The sequence below is a fragment of the Mauremys mutica genome, chromosome 19 (genome assembly GCF_020497125.1).
Source record: "Mauremys mutica isolate MM-2020 ecotype Southern chromosome 19, ASM2049712v1, whole genome shotgun sequence".
Taxonomy (NCBI): Eukaryota; Metazoa; Chordata; order Testudines; family Geoemydidae; genus Mauremys; species Mauremys mutica.
Window position 1 is genome coordinate 24,704,487 of NC_059090.1, and position 22,387 is coordinate 24,726,873.

The 22,387-nt window shown below is 47.8% G+C and overlaps 1 protein-coding gene across 2 annotated transcripts in view; it reads right to left on the reverse strand.

The window, feature by feature from the left end:
• Positions 1–22,387, reverse strand: part of TAOK1 (TAO kinase 1) — a 143,024-nt gene that overhangs the window by 96,907 nt on the left and 23,730 nt on the right. Inside the window, exon 1 of one of the 2 annotated variants that reach the window (XM_044993456.1) lies at positions 4,261–4,278. The exons of the other annotated variant lie outside the window; for it this stretch is intronic. The gene's annotated coding sequence lies outside the window, so the exon portion shown is untranslated. Of the gene's footprint in view, positions 1–4,260; positions 4,279–22,387 lie in introns of those variants that run through there. 2 annotated transcript variants of the gene reach the window in all.

Below are 22,387 nucleotides of genomic sequence, written 5' to 3' on the forward strand. Positions count from 1 at the left end.
AGAGTGCTTTTTTCCTGTTTTAGAAACCAAACCAAACCATCCTACCTCTAAACACCAACATGTTTGAACATTGGAAATCTAAGCCCCCATCTACAAAATAAATTGTACTGTTTTAACTAGATTTGATTTTTAAATCAATATAAGTTAAAGATAAGTTAAATCAGTGGCAAAAAGCTAAAGCAATGTAAGTGTAAATCTATTTAAGTGTGCCCACACAGGAGTTTACACCAGTTTAAATCCATTTTTCAAATGATTTTAGTTAAACCAATGCAGCATGTGTATGTAGACAAAAACAACCACAGACTAGGCCATTTTCAAACTACTTTTACAGTGGTTGTGATGTCACTTCTTCTGGCAAAGATACCAGGAATTATGAAACTCAGATTCCTCAGGAACTCACACAACAAATAACTGTTTCAAATTTTGATAAATTACTAGAAGAAACCCTCAACTGCTAACCCATGGCAACAAAATCATCCTTTCAGCTATTGATTATCAATTTCCCCCCCCCCCCCCGCCACAACAACAACAACAACAAAATCTCTAGGAAACCTCCTTAGAGTCACCCAACATGTTGAGTTGCTTAGACAGACTATAAGCATCTTGAGACAGGGACAGCATCTTTCTGTGTGTGTTAATGTGCTCTGCACTGTATGCCAGTACATAAATAAGGAGAATATCATATAGCTGTTTAAAATGGTGACTGCACTTTTAAACAGATCTACACTCTTTCCCTCAGTGTTGAACACTTTTTTCCTAAAAAATGCACTTCAACTCTAATTCTATGTCCTTATACTCCCAATAGCATTTTCACAGGGTGAACTGTTTTTGCTTACTAGTCCTTCAAAACATAACTTCCCCATCACTTTGCCTGAGCAGGAGGTGGTTAGTGGTTCTATGCCCTTTTATCCTTGGGATTTTTCCATTTTGTTTCCCAGTCTCTCCTCCTCTTAAAATCACAATGGAGAATGTGCACTCTTTTTAAAAACTCCTTCTACAAACTTTGAAAGAAGTGCTTTAAAGCACCCCTTTCTATTCAGTGATCTTTTCAGTCACTTAAAGCTGGTAGCAAATGTCCAGTGGGTGACAAATTGTATCCACCAGGAGTTCTCCCTACACCAAGTCAAATTATTCTCACTCCTGAATTGGTCACTAGTGTAGACAGTGCCAATCCATTTTCAATACCCATAATGGATGTTAAAATGGCTTTGAATATACTTGCAGGTAAGCCATTCTCAACCATGGTTGATTGAGGCCATGAGTCATTTGTACCTGAAGTTTGCTGTCATCCATAGAGGATTTTTCTAGTACAGACGGGAGCTTGCAGGCTTGTGAAATGAAAGAACAAGTCTAGAGTTAAACATGGGTTCCCCACTTTGCTAGGGTTGTCTTATGGAGTCATGGAGATAATATCATGATGCTTAATAACATATTGCTATATGAAATATGAGGCTAGACCCAGCCCTTATATTTTGGGGGATGGGATCAAGAACCACAATGTTCTATCTTAAATAGCTGAATAAAGATCCTTAGCTTCTAATATGGGCCTGAATGTACCAATATACATGCCTATGATTCTAAAATTGACAATTTTTTTTTAGATGTTTAAGTATACTTGACTGGCCATCAATATACATTTCAAGAAAAAAAAAAGACATTTGCCATTGTCTCTCCACAGATCTTGTTTAGGTTTGACACAAATCTATCCAAATGTCCATTTTTCTTTAATAAAATAGCTGGTTTCCACTGTTTGCTAAACACACAACAGAAATATTCTCCAAGTGAACTGTACTGTCCATTTGTTTGGCTTAGGAGCAATGATCTGCTTGGAGTGGATGGAGTGACACTACACCTTTCCTATGACAAAAGAGTCACTACAACATGAAGCTTTACAGGTAGAAAAAAAAATAGACTGCAATTAGGAAGTAAACAAATATGGGAATGCACGCATGCAGACTACACACATTTTGTCAATCGTGGAACTAATCTTACTATACAGCAATGATCTATCTGTACAGTCTTTAAAACAAATTCTTTACCTTATCTATTGTTCACCAAAATATACATTACAGGAAATGCAGCATTAGGAGACATTTGACAAATGACCTTACACTACAAAACTGTAACCAGCAGTGTTATATTTCGAATACTACTTATTAATTCTAAAAAGTTAGCTGTGTTTTACAACTTCTGTTTAAAATATTTTATTCAAGTAACAAACGTCAGGGAATTACAGCAAAGACAAAGATGAAAGTTATATAAATGGGTACAGGAGAGTAAATAACTTTTAAAGGAAATTCTTCAAGTTAGCTTACGATGGAATTTAAAGGGAGGGTGTGACGTGAGATACACCATTTCAATAGTTCAGTTTAGGATTTAAATAACTATAGGTATACATAATTCTGACCCCAACATCTGGCCCTCCACACATGCCATTTAATTTTAGCTTCTCTGATAATGACCTGTCTATAGGCCCTTCACATTAGACTCTTATTTTAACCAACAAGCTACATATATTTAAACAGAACTTTCCGAATTAAATCTCTCCTTACTGAAACACCCTCAACACACAAGAAAAATTCCATCTCTCGAGTTCAGATGTCAAGATAGGATTCAAATGTATCTTCATTTTTGAGTCAATACATACCAAGAAGAAGGGTTCTAAAACCAGGGGCAAACACACTAGCATAAATTAGGACAATGTTGTGAACAATCTAACATGAAGGCTCAAATCAGTTGTTAGTTATTTTGTCCTTGGACATAAGTAACAAAAGCTACAAAACAACAAAAGTTACAAAACAGTTAACAAGAGCAGGAACAACTGGAATCAAGATGCAACCTCAAATTTGTTTTGAGAGAAATATTTGAAATCACATATATTAGACTAGGATGGGTTATTCTGTAATCATGAACTATGTAAACAAATCCACATCCCCAGTACCAAAATATCCTGATTTTCCATTGCTTTGATAATGTCTTCACTATTACAATGTATTACACACTAGAGCTATTCTTCAGACATTTTAGCCTCTGAACTACAGTATTCAACAAGATGTACTACTGCACATTAGAAACGGCATTTTGAAGTATTTCTTTTTAAACATTCCAAGACTACAACCTTTATGCAAATACATAAAACAAAGAGAATGGGATATATTCACTATAAATAGCATTAATACTAACCAATCAATGACATTCAAACCTGAAGGTAACATCTCATTAATCTGTCCTTTATGGAGAAATTGCTATAAATACTCTACAAATGTGATCATCAAAGGTGAAGGTCACAATTTGTTCAACTAGTTAAAGCAACTGCTATTTAACCAACTCATTCACTAAAATGCCACCTAATCAAATACTCCATGCCATGATAAACAGGAGATACAAGGACAATAAATACTAGCTCTCTGCAAATATTAGAAAATAAACAGAATCAGGATCTCAAACCTAATCATATTTTTTCATATTCAGTAAGATATTTAAATACTGGCATTTGACAACATAGTTCTAATTCTATTATTTTCCATTTCTTGTACTGCACCTACCACTATGCTGAGTGCCTGTAATTTGTAATGTACCTACTGTATTTTTTACTGTTATAAGGTTGAATCCTAACATTTCCAACAATGTTTGCAGCAAATCAGGTTAGAAGATCTCTCTAAATAACTACTGCAAGAACCAAAAGCAACACTGACTGAGAGGTTTCAGAAATCTAGATCCAATTAGATATTTTGATTTGACAAATTAAAATGTTTGGAAAAATGTTACTTTACAGATGGGTACAGTCACTAAATACAGCTGAAGGGAAGCAATAAGAGGTCTTTATATAGGTCACTTTTGCCTAAATCCATATCTGCACTGAGCAAAATGGTATTTACACTAAAAACTCACCACTCTGGGAGGAGCAAGTCTCCAGTATAGAATAGGATCCCTGGAATAAAGGAGCTATTTAAACAAACAAACAAACAAAGCACCTGACTGTATCTGAGGAAATACAGAACATTACCTCTCATGCGAAGAGGGAAGGGAGGAATACACATATAAGAACTGATTAGCATTTACCATGCAATCCATCACATCCACAAAACCATCTAGTGTAAAGAAAAATAATAGCCACATCCCGCCTTCTCACAGCCCTGGGACATCCCTGTCTCTAGCAGCAACGGCTGCAGACAGACAGAGCCTCCCATGGCAGAGAGCTGGAAAAAGGGGTATCGGGCCAGCCCTGCTGTCGACGAAGAGCGGAGGAAAAGGAGTAACCTTTGCAAGGGAAGCGCCATTACTCCCCCTCCCGTCAGTGCACAACACACCGCCGGGGCTGGGGCTGAGGAAGGAGCCGGGACTGCTGCAGCATTGCAGTAGCGCGCAGGGGGAGGGGAGCAGGGGGGATGTTCCTCCCCCAAACGGGGTACACCTGCCCCCCGGGCCGCCTGCGGCGCTGCAATGCCACGGCTCACCCCTCCCAACCCAGCGCCCGGCCCTCGGCCCCGGCCCGGGAGGGGGCAGCTCCTGCCCCCCGGAACACCCCCCCAGTACGACCCCCCCCGGCTCTGCCCCCCGGCACACCCCCTCAGTCCGGCCCCCGCCCCCCGAACACCCCCCCTCAGTCCGGCCCCCCTGGCTCTGCCGCCCGGAACAGGCCCCCTCAGTCCGAACAGGCCCCCTGGCTCTGCCCCCCCGAACAGCCCCCATCAGTCCGACCCCCCCCGGCTCTGCCCCCCGGCACACCCGCCCTCAGTCCGACCCCCGCCCCGAACAGCCCCCCTCAGTCCAGCCCCCCCGGTTCTGCCCCCCCGAACAGCCCCCATCAGTCCGACCCCCCCGGCTCTGCCCCCCCGAACAGCCCCCATCAGTCCGACCCCCCCCGGCTCTGCCCCCCCGCCCCGCCCCCATCCCTCCGACCCCCCCCCCGGCTCTGCCCCCCGAACACCCGCCCTCAGTCCGACACCCCCCCCCGAACAGCCCCCCTCAGTCCAGCCCCCCCGGCTCTGCCCCCCCGAACAGCCCCCCTCAGTCCGACACCCCCCCCCGAACAGCCCCCCTCAGTCCAGCCCCCCCGGCTCTGCCCCCCCGAACAGCCCCCATCAGTCCGACCCCCCCACGGCTCTGCCCCCCGAACACCCGCCCTCAGTCCGACCCCCCCCCGAACAGCCCCCCTCAGTCCGACCCCCCCGGCTCCTGCCCCCCCCGAACAGCCCCCCTCAGTCCGACCCCCCCGAACAGCCCCCCTCAGTCCAGCCCCCCCGGCTCGGCCCCCCCGAACAGACCCCCCCAGTCCGACCCCCCCACGGCTCTGCCCCCCGAACACCCGCCCTCAGTCCGACCCCCCCGCCGCCCGGCCCAGGCCCCGGCCCCACAGCGCGGGGCCCGGCTCCCCCGCCGGCAGTGACGACACCAGACGCCCCCCGGCCCTTACCCTCCGCCGGCTCGGCAGGCGGCTCGGCAGGCGGCCCGGGGCCGGGCCAGGCCGGGTCCGGGTCCGGGTCCGGGCGAGGCTGCCCCGGCGGCAGCGCCGGGCTCGGCCGCTAGGATGGCAGGGGTCGGGGAGCCGAGGCCGCCTGGGCCCCGCCTGCTCGGGAGCCCCGGGCCGGGCCGCAGCGAGCGCGGGGCGGGGCCGGCCGTGCCCCCCGTGCGGAGCGGGTCCCCGGGCCGGGCCGGGCTCGGTGCCGCCTCCCTCAGCGCCTCTCCCGGGCTCCGGCTGCTCCGCGTCCGCCGCTCCGCTCCGCGCCGCCCGCAGCCAGCGGCCCCCGCCCGCCCTCTCGCGAGACTTCGCCTCCCGGCCGCGGGAGGGGAGGCGGCTCCGGACGGGTGGGGTCCGGCGGGGGGTGCGGGGGGGAGCGGCCGGGTAGGAGGGGACAGCGGGCGGGGGGACAGGAGGCGAAAGGGGGGCAGCGGGCGGGGTCCCGTGGGGGGGCAGGAGGCGAGGGGGGGCAGCGGGCGGAGTCCCGGGGGGGGCAGGAGGCGAGGGGAGGCAGCGGGCGGGGTCCCAAGGGCGGGGGGGGGCAGGAGGAGAGGGGGGGCAGCGGGCGAGGTCCCGTGGGGGGGCAGGAGGCGAGGGGGGGCAGCGGGCGAGGGGGGGCAGCGAGCGGGGTCCCGTGGGGGGGCAGGAGGCGAAAGGGGGGCAGCGGGCGGGGTCCCGGGGGGGGCAGGAGGCGGAGTCCCGTGGGGGGGCAGGAGGCGAGGGGAGGCAGCGGGCGGGGTCCCGCGGGGAGGAGGGGGGTGCTAGGGGGCAGGAGGATAGAGTCCCATGGGGGGCTCAGTGTGCGTGCAGAGAAGAGGTGGGGTCCCATGGAGGTAGGCCTAGATGTGACACTGACCTGCCTTTCTCCGTACTGCCCAGTTGAGAGCTAAAAATCCTGAGCCCCACTGGCATGGCCAGGACCCAGCTCCCCTGGCCTGGGCCATTGCAGAATAGCCACTGCCCTGTATCTAGCTCAGAAGAGAGGCAGAGGCTAAGTGGCCTGAGCACATGAACTCCTGAATTCTAGTCATGCCTCTAATAATTATCCCTTTGTGAACTTGGGTAGGTCACTGGATGTCTCTGCCTCAGTTTCTCCATCTGTAAAATGGGGGGTAATACCTCACATTGGTGCTCTGAGAGGATTAATCAAAAATCACATATTGTAGACACATACATTTCTTTTCCTATAGAGTAATACCAGAGGAATTTAAATATCTCACTTTTCCCCATGCATGCTGTTTAATTGCTTTCTTTGTTTCTCTCCTCTCTCTCAGATTGAGCAATGGAAATCATTTAGGTCAGTTTCACATGTGCTTATAGTCTATTTCCCTTTCAGAGTCATGGGGGCAAGCTTTAGGGGAAGGTTTGAAAACAATTATTTACACTGACATTTCAATGGCAAATTAATGGAAACAGTTCTATTGGACTTTGGGTTTGGAAAAGTGTGTTTTTACCAAATAGAAATGTTGAGTCATACGTGAGATGACTGTGTCCCCTATAGTTTGTAAGGTGCTCAATTCATATTAAGTAATAGTATGAAGATAGTTTGAGGCAGCTTGGCTATGAAATAGGAATATGTTGCAAACCAAACATTATTGATAATGCTAAAAAAATAAAAACAAAACAAAACCACAACTTCCTGTGAGACTCACTGTAAACTAACTTGTACTTGATACCCCAACAGGGGACACTGTTCAACAGGCTCTGAGGATAACACCTAGTTACCTGAGTTTCCTAGGCTTTTCTTGATAGCCATCCGATAACAGCAATAATCAGGAATATGTTGACATGAGTACATACCGTTTTCCAAATTAAATATTTAGAGTGCTCAAGGAAGCAAAATCTATATTTGTATCAGGTAGTATTTAATCTTGAGTAAAAACATTTGCGGGGGGAAGATAGGAATAGTGGTTATCTGGAATTAATGGGCCAGATCTTCAGCTGGTGCAAATCAGCATAGCTCCAGAGTTACACTGACCTACACTATGTGAGAGTCTGATCCCATATTCTTTGATTCCCATCAGGAAAATCAGGGCATGCATAGATGAGTATCAAAAGTTGGTTACTGTCATCACTGCATCATCACCAGCATATGTTGTTATAAGCGTGGGGATAGGCAAACTGAAGGTTAATTTGATCAACCCAGCCTTGAAGCTGGCAGCCATTCCAGAAAGTTAGGATGTCACACATCTGCCAACGGTGTTTGTAGCACATCACCTGACACGTTAATCCAGTCTAATGACACAAAAGCAAAGCCATCCACATTCCAAGCAGCCAGATCTAAAGCACGGATTTTGTTTCTTATATTGCCCGATCTCCTAAAACATTATGAGCATAGGAGGGTATGGTTTTGGAATGTTAAAAACAACTTAGAAATTATAAATGCTCTTCTTGCAAGTGTTACAATAGTAATATTTAGCATTAGTGTAGAGCAGGGGTAGGCAACCTATGGCACGCGTGCCGAAGGCGGCACACAAGCTGTTTTTCAGCAGCACTCACACTGCCCAGGTCCTGCCTACTGGTCCAGGGGCTCTGCATTTTAAGTCAATTTTAAATGAAGCTTCTTAAACATTTAAAAAAACTTATTTACTTGACATACAACAATAGTTTAGTTATATATTATAGACTTATAGAAAGAGACCTTTTACAAATGTTAAAATATATTACTGGCACATGAAACCTTAAATTCGAGTGACTAAATGAAGACTCGGCACAGCACTTCTGAAAGGTTGCCGACCCCTGGTGTAGAGCATTATCTGTTCAAAGCACTGTATGGGTTTTAACTAATTAATTCTCACAACATCCCTAAGAGGTAGGTGTTACTATGCACATTTCACCAATGAGGAAACTGAGACAGTGTGGGGAAATGATTTGCCATGGGCTATACTGAGTCAGTGGTAGAGTCAGGATTAGAAATCAGGATCTCCTGACTTCCAGCCTTGTGCTCATTCCTGCAGACTACATTGCCTTTAAAATTCATAACAAGGAGGGCAAAATTCTCATTTGGTGCAGCTGATAAGGATCTGCTGTGGCTTCTTTAACAGGTCATGGCATGTAATAAACCACAGCATAACCCGTGGACACAAAAGTCATTACAAACTGTGACTATGTCAGCTGTTAAACCAAACATGAAATAAATGTACACTTGGTCCCCTTTTGTTGAAGCCCTGTTAGGCTTCCTCATGCTGCCTGTATTTGCTTGTGCTACCCTTTCAGATGGTCCTATCAGGCACCTAAGAGGTTACATTGGTTTAGTTTGATTTGGTAATTTACTGGTGCAAGTTAATCTGATCTAAGAAAGAGTTAAACCAGTTTGTTTGCCTACATTAAGGACTCGTGCTAGTTTAACTAGATCAATTTAAAATCAATGTAGTTACACTCTTGTACCTTTTCTCGTATAGTCAAGGCCATTAAGGACACACATCAGCACTGCACAATTGTTTAGGACAGGAAGTAGAGAAGAATACCGTGTTCCAGGGAAAGGGCAGCGGGAATTTATTCAAGACACATTATAATGACCTGAAGTGGGAATTTGGCCAGGATATTGGTGTTCTGTAGCAGTGCCATAGGTTCTTTAGTGACTTCAAACCATGGTGAGCTTGGTTTTATGTCTCAGCACAAAGCACCTCCAGCAGTACATCACCCCCTAGTGAACCACAGTGGGGCACTGATTCAGGAGAAATGGGGCCTACATTCTATAGTAATTGGTGTTCTATAAATACTTGCGGTAGATTAGAGAGGTAAAATTAAGATTAGATTGAGTGCTGGCTGCTAGAGGCACAGCACTGCAGACTGCTAAATCTAGCTCTTCCTTGGAGGCCTCCCAGCCAGGTACTATCTCAGTCTGACCCTTTGTAACAAATTAAATAAATACCAATACTAAAATACATCCAAAAGCATGAATCAAAGAAACTTGGCTATTATAAATTGCTGTTACGACCTGCCACTTTCACTGATTTTTTTTTAAGGGAAATTATCAGCATAAAAAACAGCATGCAGAGCAAAGGGCATAAACAATTAGCCAATAAAGTGCTGCTTCAAATCCTGTCAGGGGACTGACATTTTAAACTTTATTCTCTTATTTACTGTACGTTGATTAGAAACTAACTTTCACCCCGTTCATTATCTGTTAATAAAAGTGACCCTGGAGGTGGGCACTTTTGTTTGCTTAGCCATGACCAACTGTGAAATGCAAGAGAATCAGGAATTGTTTGGCTTTTACTAGCCCATGAAACCTGCCATCATTCCCCACAATTCAGTTGAGGCCCTAATTACAGGTTACAAGGTTTTACAGGAAAAACATGTTCTGGAGGGAGGTGGTCAAAGTGAACTGGCTTGTCATCTCTTTTGTATCAACAAGAGCAAAATATGTGAGTATAACTGACATGCCACATGTTTATTAGCTGGAATAAAGGCGTAATGTCAGACCATATCCCTGTGTCAATCAGGTATGTGGTAATTCCAAGAAATTAAGTTACACTTGATCCCATTACACATATACTTCCTGCATTAGCCACACCAATAATAACACTTCATCTTTCCCTTGTGCCTTTCGTCCAAGGAGTTTGTCTCACACACAATAATTACAAAAATAATTAAGCCTCATGACTGCTCTGTTAGACAGGAAGGTATTATTATCCATGTCACAAAGAGGAAAACTGAGGCACAGAGAGGGAAAATGGCTTACACAGGGTCACACAGTAAGTCAGTGTCAGAGGGTTGAATTGAACCCAGGCTTCCTATCTTCCTGTTCTAACCACTAGGTTTACTGAACATTACTAAACAAAACTGGGAAAGAGATGGATGGTATGACTCAACAGCTTTCCTTTCCAGAGTGACTGCTCTGTTCTTGCATAACTGCGAATCAGCCAATGTGCCACTGTAGCCTGTGGCAGCCAGGATCAATCAGGATCTCAGCAGAGAAGTGTGTTGCTTTGAGAGAGCTCTTCACAGGTTTGTTTTCTGAAATATTTTCAAAATTTGCCAAACTAAATGTTGGTTCTTGCCAATTTTGTATTTTTCCCGTATGACACACATGTCTGTTTTGGGGGCTGCCATTAGTCCACTTCCCAGTCCGTGTCTGCACTACAAACTTTTGCCGAACCAAGTTACATTGGCATAAAGCCGCCGCGGTGTGGCTCCTCGTGTCAGCACTCTGCGTGCTCACTAGGAGAGTGTGTGTCAATGCACAGGGCGGCGCACCGTGAGTAGATATCCCAGTGTGCAACCTGCCACTGTCTGTTGGGAAGATTTGGCAATGCATGGTGGGTCAAAAATGAGTCACGCAGGGGTGACAGGGAGCAAGGATCAACTTCCCAGCATGCAAGTGTCTACATCCCGTAATGTAATCTACATCCCATCATTTTCATGCCTTTTTTAAAAATCCCATGAACCCGGGTATCCCTCCTCGGTGTTTGCCATCTCTGACAGAAGCATGGAGCCTGCACAGCTCTGCACTATTATCATAAGCACTGCAAGCACAGGATGCACAATCCTTCAGTATTTGCAGAGCCACAAGAAGAACCAAATCAGCAGAGAACATGAAAGAGCAGCTTACAACTCCTGAAAGAGCAATTTCCCTTTTTAACTCCTGGAACAGCAACTTACAACTCCTGAAAGAGCAACTTTACAATATGCAAACTTAAACTCCTATTTCCTTCAGAGTTTATTTGGTTAATTAACTGAAAGTTTACAATCTTTTTCCTATAGTGCCAGGCTATAATCGTAGATTCTATGCTTGCTCCCCCTACTGCATTATCCACCAATAATGTTATGCAGACAGAACTACACAGGATCATTTCAGGGGGCAAGGCAAAGCTGCCACATTTATTATGATAACCCAATTTGATTGATGACCAATAACTAATACCTGTACACACACACACCCCCCATCAGATGTTCTGCAGTTGCTGTATAGTAACCAGTCCTGAACATAGCTTGAGTCCGTGGCTTGATTTTGCAGCTTGGGTTTGTAGCTTGTGGCGGCTAACTGGCCAGGAAAGCCGGGCACAAAGAAGGGCTGGGTCTGCCCTCCCATGTTGGCAGCAGAACGTTACCATTCAAAAGTCTTCCATCTCACCCATCCTTTTTGTAGGCTTTAGTTTGAAACCAGAGTCTATAGGTCTTGCTGTGTCACGCTGCCTCTGGGTTCAGTGTGATTGATCACCCGTCAATTGCTGACGTGACTTTCAGACTCGGACCTGGCTTTGATCTTCCTTCTATTTAACCTTTGTTTTGTTCTTTTTAGGGTGGACTCTTCTTACTTTGTTAGGGCGGTTGCCTGCATCTTCAGCTGTTGGTGTTTGAACTCTATTTCATCAGAACAGGCTGGTGCTGGAGGTTGATTCCGTCATCAGTACATACTTCATTCACACATCTAACCTAAACTAATCAGATTACAGAAGGGTTTGCAAAAATGAAGGTTGCAGCAAGCTTTTACAAAATGAAGTAAGCATTTTAAAATGGGGTTTGAATTACAATATGGCAAACCGTGAACAGAAGTAGCCAAGTGAAGTGAATGGCAAACAGTGAACAAAAGTTACAATACTGAAACAGTGCAAGTCTCAGTGATTTAAGCAGGAACTGGATTGACAGTGAAATTTACAAGGGCAACTGGCTGAAGGCTGTGGCTCTTAACAAGCATCTTAATTGTCAATTAGCCAGTTATTGGGATAACCAGTTTTATGAATGAATGTTGTTTAATTCATAAAAAGTTACTTATGAAGTTACATTAATAAAGTGAACAATTTAATTCATCAGTTCTACATGCACAAGGCCACATCCCTGGATCTGTGTGCTGAGGTTGCCCTAGTCTTCCAGTGCAGGGTCAACAGCTGCACTCACCATGGAGAAGTGAGTGGTGATCACACTACAGAAACTTGCAATGCTGGACTGTTACTGGTCAGTGGAAAATCATTTTGAAGTTGGAAAATCCATAGTGGGATTATGCAAGTGTGCAGGGCCATTAATTGTCTCCTGCTATGCAGGACTGTAACTATTGGCAATGTGCAGGACATAGTGGATGAATTTGCAGCAATGGGGTTCCCAAACCGTGCTGGAGCAATAGACAGCACGCATATCCCTATTTTGGCACCAGACCACCATGCCATGGAGTACATCAACAGAAAAGCCTACTTTCCTATGGTTATGCAAGTGCTGATGGATCACCGGGGATGGTTGATCAACATCAGTGTTGGCTGGTCAGGGAAGGTGCATGATGCTTGTATCTTTAAGAACACAGGACTGTTAAGAAAGCTACAAGCAGGGACTTTCTTTCCCAACCAGCGGATCACCATTGGTGATGTTGAATTGCCAGTCAGGATCATGGGGAACCCAGCCTACCCCTTGCTCCCCTGGCTCAGGAAGCCATACACGAGCCACCTCAATAGCATCAAGGAAAGATTCAACTCCTGGCTCAGCAGGTGCATAATTACAGTTGAATGTGCCTTTGGTAGATTGAAGGGACGTTGGCATTATTTACTCACAAGATTGGATCTGAGTGAAAAAAAATCTCAATGGTTATGGCTATCTGCTGGGTACTCCATAATATCTGTGAAGCAAAAGGGGAAAAGTAGCTGAGGTTCCTTCTCCTGCATCGAGCTTTCCTGTGCTCAACTGCTGGGAAGGACTGGACTGCGGTGCAGTCACAAAGAGGTCCTGGCTCATGGCATAGCTGGATCCCCCAGTCACATGTCCCCTATCTTCCTCCTCCACCTCCTCCTTGCTCTTTCTGTTCATGCCAAGGGCCTGTGACCCGGGCTTCTCAGAGGTATCCACAGTGGTGTGCAGGGTGGTGGTGGGGTTTCCACCAAGTATGGCATGCACCTCTGTCTAAAAGCAGCAGGTCTGCAGCTTGGCACCAGATTGACTGTTCACCTCCTTGGCCTTTTGATGGGGCTGACGCAGTTCCTTCCCTTTCATGCAGCACTGCTGGTGGCCCATCATACCCCTGCTCCTGCATCCCCCATTACATTTGCTTGTAGATGTCCACATTTCTACAGCTGATCCATATCTGTGCCTGCACAGCCTCTTCTCCCCACAGATCCAGGAGATCTACTATTTCCTGTCAACTCCAAGACAGAGCACAGGAGCATGCAGCCATCATAGTCACCTGGGCAACTACACACAACAATGGAGAGCTGCTAGGTGTGCTTGCCAAGCTGGACAGTCAGGAAAAGGCATTTCAAAAACTGTCAGGGCTTTCAAAGGGAAGGGACCTTCCAGTCTCTGTTACCTTAAGCAGTGAAGTTCACAACTGTGACCAGAGCAGTCAGTGGCAGGCGTGTGACAGCTGATGAAGCACAGTTAGGGTCAACATAAGTAATGCAATATCTACACTCGCGCTGTATCTACCACAGTCCATTGACTGTGGCTCAACACTGCTCGGGGAGGTGGTGTTACTATGTCGCTGTAATGGGGTGCTTACATCCATGGGAGACAAATTTAAGTGTAGACACAGGCACAACGAGGTTGCCGCAAGGCAGCTTCTGTCAACATAACTTTGTACTGTAGACCAGGCCTTGGTGATACTTGAGCATGGTCTCCCACTCTATGAGAGAACCACATTGGGTTGTAGTTTCTCAGAGATGTCTCTGCCCATATAGATTAAGATATATGTGGTGACTGGATTACTCCCTGAGGCGATTCTTAGGTCCTGATCTTGCAAGCTGACCCATGCAGGTGGACTCCTGCCCCTGTGTGGAGCCTTGCATGGGTCTGCTGTGGATCAGAATGCATGATCAGGGCCTTTGATTGAGCACTCTGTGGTTCAAGGACTGTAATCAGGAAAAACACAACATACAAAAACAGCAAACAATGTAGTCCTGATTTTCTCTCTCAACTTATCCAACTTGGTCTCCATGCAAGCCCCTGGTAAACCTCTACATAACATGACTTTCTCCACCTCGCCCTCCATTGTGATCAGTCTATTTCATTGTATTTATTCTCTTACATAGAACCTATGATAATAGCTGAGTAAAGTCCAGTAAAACATTCACCATTTTTAGATCCATTAAATGCTGACTCAATTAACCATCATGTCTATACAAAGAGTATGGAAGTGAGTTACTGTACAGACATGGTCACTCCTCTAGCGGTGAGTTCAGTGTCCGTGGTCCCCTGACTATCAGTGATTCCCTGCTTAGGGCTGTTCGGCCTTCCTGCCCCACACTCTCACTGTATGTATACGGTTTTGCTGGGATCTCCATAAATGTCCTAGCTGGCAGTTGTATGTTAGGACGTGCCATGCTGGGCTGCACCACTCATGCCATATCGCGGCCCTTCACAATGTGTTATGACAGATACAGACCAACAGTATATGTCACCCTGAGATAAATTAGATCAGATGTTAGAGGTAACCGAGTGTCTGATAAACATAGTCACATCTCAGGGTATCCCTGAATCCTCTTTAAAAGACAAAAGAAAACACTTTGGACTGGGAACAAGCATGGTGAGGGGCCATCCAAATCTGTGTCCATTCAGACCTGTGATCAGTGCTGAAGAGGCACTCGCTGAGCTGGGATGGATGGGGAGGGACATTGCTGGAGAGGCCTTTACCCTGCAGCAGGGCTGAGAAAAGATGGAGCAGATGGTAAGAAGCCCCAGCACAGAAGAAGCCTTTGCCGTATATCAGGTCACCGGGCAGATGAGATGGCTGGATAGACAGGTGCACTGGGGCTGTTCTCCAGAGGCCTTTGGCTGAGAAGGGCCAAAGGTGACTAATACAATGATCCTGGGAGGATATGTTACTCGCTATAGTTATCCAACCGCCATGATGTTTTCTTTCCCTTATAAGACAAGTCAGTAAGACAGCTTGCGTTAGCTGAGCACTAGTGGGAACGGCTGCCAGTGTGGCACTCTGAAAGGAAGTAAGCGTTAGGAGGAATACATGGGCACAGAAACACTTCCTTGGCACGTTGAACAGAACATCATTGCAATGAGACTAAAACAGCCACTTGCAGTAACTTCTCGGGGCGCTTCCTTAACTCCCCTCTTTTCTCTACAGAACTCTTCCCAGCCATCATTTACCCTGAACACCCGTGGACTGCGTTTACCTGACTGGCAGTTTAGGTAATAAAGAGGGAAAGCCCCTTGTACCCTCACTAACCCCTGCATCTCTGTTTTCAATCCAGGTCACCTTTTCTGCCCCCACTTTCACTCCCTGAGTGGTGCTGCTCGTCTGCCAGGCTGGAGCTACAATGAACAGCTCTCCCCAACAACCCAATCCAGATCTCCCATTTTAATTTTATTTTTTAAGAAAACATGCAATGTCACATGGTTTGAAACATGCCTCTAGATGAATCTCACTATGCTCTAGATAAACAAGCACCGGTACTGAAAATATGGCCCTTGCTCCTCCACAGCCTTGCACAACAAATCTGTGACACATTGCGCTCTGCTATTAAACGAGACTCCAGACCAGGAGTTAGACTGCACACTGATCAACAAACCTGTTGCTAGCAACCCTGGCTACTGCAGCATGACTCACCCATCAGTGCCTGTCAGTGCTTGCTGTGACCTTGCTGAAGGCTCCACCACCCACAGATCTGAGATGGGCTGTAGTAGAATGCAGAGACCCCAGACAGAAGTGAAGGACCTGGGGAGCTGAGACTATGGGAATGCACATCACCAACACCCCACTGAATGTAGCAACTCCGTGTCTTCACCAGATACTGCACTGAAAAGGACAGTGTCCCAGATGTTCTCAGAATCTCTTAGTACTAAACTTCCCTCCCCTTGCCTCCTATCTATTTGAAAACATTTGTGATTACTGGAGCAGCAATATGAGAGGCTAGAGGAGAGGGGACCCAGGCAGGGCAGAACAAGCTATAGAGGTTTGAGACCCTTTATTGTATAGATGCAAGGAAAGGGTGTTGGTTCCTTCTTTTAATGTAGCCCTCACTGGCTGAGCAAATCTTTGCCCCAATGTTTTTCCTGTTTGGGCAGGGGAGGTTTCTGGGATACCAGCTGAAGGGGGGAGGGGAGCATAAGTAAGGACAAACTATGAGGAAAGGAGGGTGAGTGAGCTTGTGGCACAGTATCTGTGCATCTCAGATCAATAGGGTGGTATGAGCCATCAGGTGAGAGACAATAAGGGCTATAAATGATGTGGTGCTCTCTTCAGCTACTGCCGTTGAGTCAAACCTGCACAGTTTACACATAGGAGCTCACACACCTTCCCAATGACTCCTGTGGATCACTAGACAGTGTTGACATCTTCAGACTAAAGGGAGCTAGCTTTGGCATTTCATCCCCAGTGCCCACCATGCCTTGTGAAGCCTAAACTGCACAGCAGGGACCATAACACGGCTCCCTTGCTCGGTGCACAAAGGGGACGCCTAGACTCTCAAAGCAAAAGGCTGTCTTTCTCCCACAGGGACCAGCTGCCACGTGGAAAGGGAAGCACACGTGGGGTCACAAGTAGCAACCAATGGCCCCTGAACTGAGCATTGCTCTTCAGGGGGCTGGAAAAATTTGCATAGTGGGGGGACCAGATTGTAAACCCTGTGTATAATGGAAACCATTTCAAGCCAGAGGGTGCAGCAGCACCCCCAGTTCCAGCACCGCTGCTGCTCTTTACAGATGTGCATGTGTGTTCCCGTTTTCATCTAGATGGTGTCTATCTGTGCAGTGCTCACTGTGCCAGATTTGCAGCTTCATCCATAGGCAGCAACAGTCTATTCCCTAATAGCCTCCCAATTGCAGCCCTCCTTCAAAGATGCTCACTTCCCATTGGCTCTGGATGGCCTACCAATAACAATCCTGGTGCCTGTCTCCCTGTCTCCAGGAGAACAGGAAGCTTGAGCCATGGGCACATGAATGCCTGAGCATGCAACCAAAAAATTCAAACTGCAGCAGCCTTTTGTGGAGTGTTCGCTTGGGAAGATACTTGTGTCTGGGGTGTGGCAAGAAGACAGGGGCGGCTCTAGCCATTTCGCCGCCCCAAGCACGGCGGCACGCCACGGGGGGCGCTCTGCCGGTCGCCGGTCCCGTGGCTCCGGTGGAGCTCCCGCAGGCGTGCCTGTGGATGCTCCACCGAAGCTGCGGGACCAGCGGACCCTCCTCAGGCACGCCTGTGGGAGGTCCACTGGGGCCGCCTGCCGCCCTCCCGGCGACCGGCAGAACGCCCCCCGCAGCATGCCGCCCCAAGCATGTGCTTGGCGTGCTGGGGCCTGGAGCCGCCCCTGCAAGAAGAGCAAGCCCACTTTGCTGCATGGCCACATCTGGAGAACCAGGGACATCAGCTGGAGAAGTGCAATATAGTCTCACTAGATAAAGCAGCAAAGAATCCTGTGGCACCTTATAGACTAACAGACGTTTTGCAGCATGAGCTTTCGTGGGTGAAACCAGACTAACACGGCTACCCCTCTGATACTTCACTAGATAAAGAAGCCAAGAACCGTTCCAGATCTGACTGAGTCCTGGTCACTTTTCTACCCTCTGGGGTGAAGCATAGCACATACTGCTGAGATCTTCTCTTCCTTTTCTGATTGCATCTTTCCCCTTAGGCATAGGGTACTATTCTTTTCACCCCTCCTCCATTTCTTCTGGAGGTTGGGAGCATCACCTTCCACAGTGGAGACCCTCATCCCAAAGGATTAATTCCAAGACTTAATGCCTTTTCCAGGCAGGGGACAGGGCTAGGAGCTCAGGTCAGAGGTTTAAAGAGCTGGGAAGTGCTCAAGGGACATGTAATGGGGGTGATATGCAGCCTTTCACCTCTGTGTCACTGGCTCCAGTGACCAAAAGCTGTCAGGCATTCAGTGGACCCTGTGTGAAAGGAATTGGTGATCTCAGTCCAGTTCCTAGCAGCCAGGTGTCTATGTAGATACAAAACACACCACAAACACTGACAACATATACTGGTCCCCTTGTGGGCATTCTTGGCAGGCAAACCAAGAACTGCCTGGCTTCTGGAGACTGAACTCCCTTCACCCCAAGACAGGGTTGAGGTACACTGGCATGATGTGGTGGTGGTGAGGAAGCTCACCCTGTGGGCTGCCCACCTTTACCTGCACTGGGGATCTGCTGATTCACTCATTTAACTTGACTCAGCACATGAAGTGTACTCACGGGACTTACACCCTGATCTCAGTGCCTTAGGAGGGTTTTCTTTCATACTGCTAAAGAATGCCTGGAGGGGTCTAACACCCTCCTGCCCCGAGCTGGTGCCTCAGTGCTGCTATCCAGGCACAGCTGAAAACAGGCAGACATCTTTCCTGTCTGTTTGAATATCCTGAGTCATAGATTACCAGTCGGAGTTTGTGCTGCAGTTTTTATTTCTTCCTTTACAACTGCACTCTCTAGAGGTGACACAGGAGAATGGCAAGAAAAGCATGTTCTGTGCACTTGTCTGAGTCTGCACAACTGATGGGAGACATTGTTATTATTACTGTCTGTGAGGTGAGCTGATGTACTTCGTTACTGTATGTGCTGATGTCTTTCCATTCAGACAACTGTCCATATTGGCAGATTCCTTCTGAAAAACGAACTCCATTGTATTGTCTAGTAAAATGCCTGCAGTGTGGGAGTGGAAATCTGATGTTTTACATAACTGTTGAAGACAAGTGATAACCTGATTTCAGCAGTGCTTTAATAGTGGGACTCAGATAACAGGTGCAACGATGGGTGAAGCATAAGGACCTATAGATAGACAGATAGATAGATAGATAGATAGATACTAGCACTAATCTAATCTATGTCTGTCAAGCCCTGCTATGAGGAAAAGCTGGTGCTCTGCATGAACTGACAGGTTACCTGTTCTCTCCATTTTGTCAGACATTCTCACTACACAATGTTTATTGTCCTGTGTATGTGAAATCCCAAAGCAAGGCTGCTGAAGTGCGGGATGGAAAAAATGCAACAAAGAATGCTCGACTATTCACTCTTAGTCAAGTAATTTCACCATACGATGCTCAGTACTGGTGCTGTGCACAGCTGCCTGTAGAAAGGAAGGGCCACTGAATGCCCATTGGATCCTGGTCCTGACACAATGTTACTGGTGATATATCAGTCTCAAGTGCGTTCACTGTCCCTAGCAGACCCACCCCAGTTCTGGTCCATTCTGTTCCAAAAAATGATACATTAAAACAAAAATATTATCCTAGCCATCACACCGTCTGGATGGCATCAAAACAACCAACCAACCAACAAAATGGCTGATCGATTTCACTACCATGAAGGCTGCGCCATATGTCACATAGATCAGGCCTGCAGAAAAGGGAGACCAGCTAAAGCAACCTCTGCAGCAAGCTGAAACACCCAACAAAAGACAGCATCACTCAAAATAAAGAAAACCCCAGCTAAGGGAATGAATCTGCCTCTAACAGGTTGGCAGTATTTGCCTGAAACAGTCTATCCTGTTATCAGGAGCTGCTCCTACTAGAAGCGGGTACATGGGTCCTGGAGACTCCCTAAGGCAGGTGGCTTGTGGTCCCAGAGAGAGAAAGGAGATGGGAGTGGCTGTCTTAGAAACAAGATCTCCAGGACATGGGCTGAGCATTCCTGAGGGAGGACCTGTCTGACCAACCGAGTCTGGGCAGAAAGTCTGAGCTGAACTTCTTGTTTATATCTGTGTTTATTCAAACAAACCTCCAGGCGGGGGGAGTCTGGGCTCTACAGGACAGGAGAGAGCAGGACAGGAACAACACCTGCTCATACTGTTACCTGAGCCTTCCCTGGCTACCAAGAGGGCTGATTCACTAGGAAACAGACCCAGTAAAACTGAGCATATAAAACCCTCCCGAGCCTCAAACTAAGTGATACCTGGAAAGATACTGGAACAAATTATTAAACAATCAGCTTGTAAGCACCTAGAGGATAATAGGTTTATAAGAAATAGCCACAAATCAGGCACGGTAACATACAAAAGCCAGTAGAACACTTCAGTCTCCCTGGACACTCAATAACAGATTTAAATGTAGCCATCCTACAACAAAAAAACTTCAAAAACAGACTTCAAAGAGAAACTGCTGAGCTACAATTCATTTGCAAACTTAACACCATTCATTTGGGCTTGAATAGGGACTGGGAGTGGCTGGCTCACTACAAAAGCAATTCTACCTCTCTTGGTATTGACACCTCCTCATCAATTATTAGCAGCAAAGAATCCTGTGGCACCTTATAGACTAACAGATGTTTTTGCAGCATGAGCTTTCGTGGGTGAATACCCACTTCTTCGGATGCAAGAAGAATTGGGAGTAGACCACATCCACCCTGACTAAATTGGCCTTCAGCATTGGTTCTCCACTTGTAAGGTGTCAAGTATCAGAGGGGTAGCCATGTTAGTCTGGATCTGTAAAAGCAGCGAAGAGTCCTGTGGCACCTTATAAACTAACAGACGTATTGGAGCATGAGCTTTCGTGGGTGAATACCCACTTAATCGGATGCATTTACACTTGCAAAGTAACTCCCTTCTCTTCATGTGCCAATATCTATTTATGTCTGTATCTGTAATTTTCACTTCATGCATCTGAAGAAGTGTTTTTTTACCCACAAAAGCTTATGTCCAAATAAATCTGTTAGTCTTTAAGGTGCCACAGGACTCCTCATTGTTTTTGTGATATTAGGAAAATACTTTCTAACTCTCAAGGTAGTGAAGCTCTGGAACAGGCTTCCAAGGGAGGTTGTGGAATCCCCGTCACTGGAAGTTTTTAAGAACATGTTGGACAAACACGGGTCAGGGCTGGTCGAGGGTTACTTGGTCCAGGCTCAGCGCAGGGGGCTGGACTACCGGACCTCCCGAGGTCCCTTCCAGCCTTACGTTGCTGATTCTAGTGTTCAGGAGGCAGGTGCTGCTAATGGAATGGGCACCTGCCCTGCCATTAGGGCTTTGGTGAGGACCAGCTTCTATCCAAACCATTTTTTTCCTGAAAATTTGCTTTATACCCAAAGGGCCCCTCGAGCCCCAGCCCCGACCTAGTGCTTAATGCCCACTGACATCACCCCCAAAGCTGTGTCAGATGCTGTGTTGCTTAGATGAGCCATGTCACAGTGCTGTGCGGAGCAAGCATGACATGGTGCCAGGAGAGTTGGAGATACAGATGGGCAGGGCACAGGCACCATCTGGACAGCTGACAGGGTACCGTTACTCACAACCCGCCCGGGCAACGTACAAGTGGTGCTGTGCTGGAGTTTCTGAAGCACAACACTATGGAAATGCAGCTTGTGAGGAGCATGGAGTAGGGGCAGCAGCAAGCTTTTGTGGGAAAGTCCAGAGGGCAGGAGCTCTGCAGGAGCAATCAGGTCAGGACAACAGGAATCTGACCCACAACCAGAGCTGGAACGACTCCCCTTTGGGGCCTGCTTCCTCATGGGGCTTTTAGTCTGAGCCCTGCAGCTTACTTCACAGGGGGACAGGAGTGGACCAACAGCTCCACGTTGCTCTAGGCCAGGGGTCTCAAACATGCGGCCCGCGGGCCGCATGCGGCCCGCGGAGCTCTTCCCTGCGGCCCGCGGAGCTCCCCAGGGGAGCTCCGCAGGGGCCCCCAAGAGAAAAGCGGAGGCTCCCGCCTCCGCCCCTCTCCTGGAGCCTCGGCGCATAGAGCGCCGAGTCTCCGTCCGAGCGCCTGAGCCCCGCCCCGATCCGAGCCGCGTGGGGAGGGGGCGGGGCTGGGAGCTCTGGGCTGAGCGCTGCGCTCGGCGTGGAGCTCACAGCCCCGCCCCCTCACCACGCGGCTCTGAGCGGGACCGCCGGAGACGCGCTCGGGTAAGGGGGGGGGGGAAAGCGGGACCCGCCGGGGCCGGGGGTGGGGGAGGGAAGCGGGACCCGCCGGGGCCGGGCTGGGGGGGGGGGGAAGGGAAGCGCTCAGGGCTGGGGCAGAGGATTAGGGTGCGGGGGGATGAGGGGTTCATGATGTGGGGGCGCTCAGGGCTGGGGCAGAGGATTAGGGTGTGGGGGGATGAGGGCTCTGGCTGGGGCTGAGGATT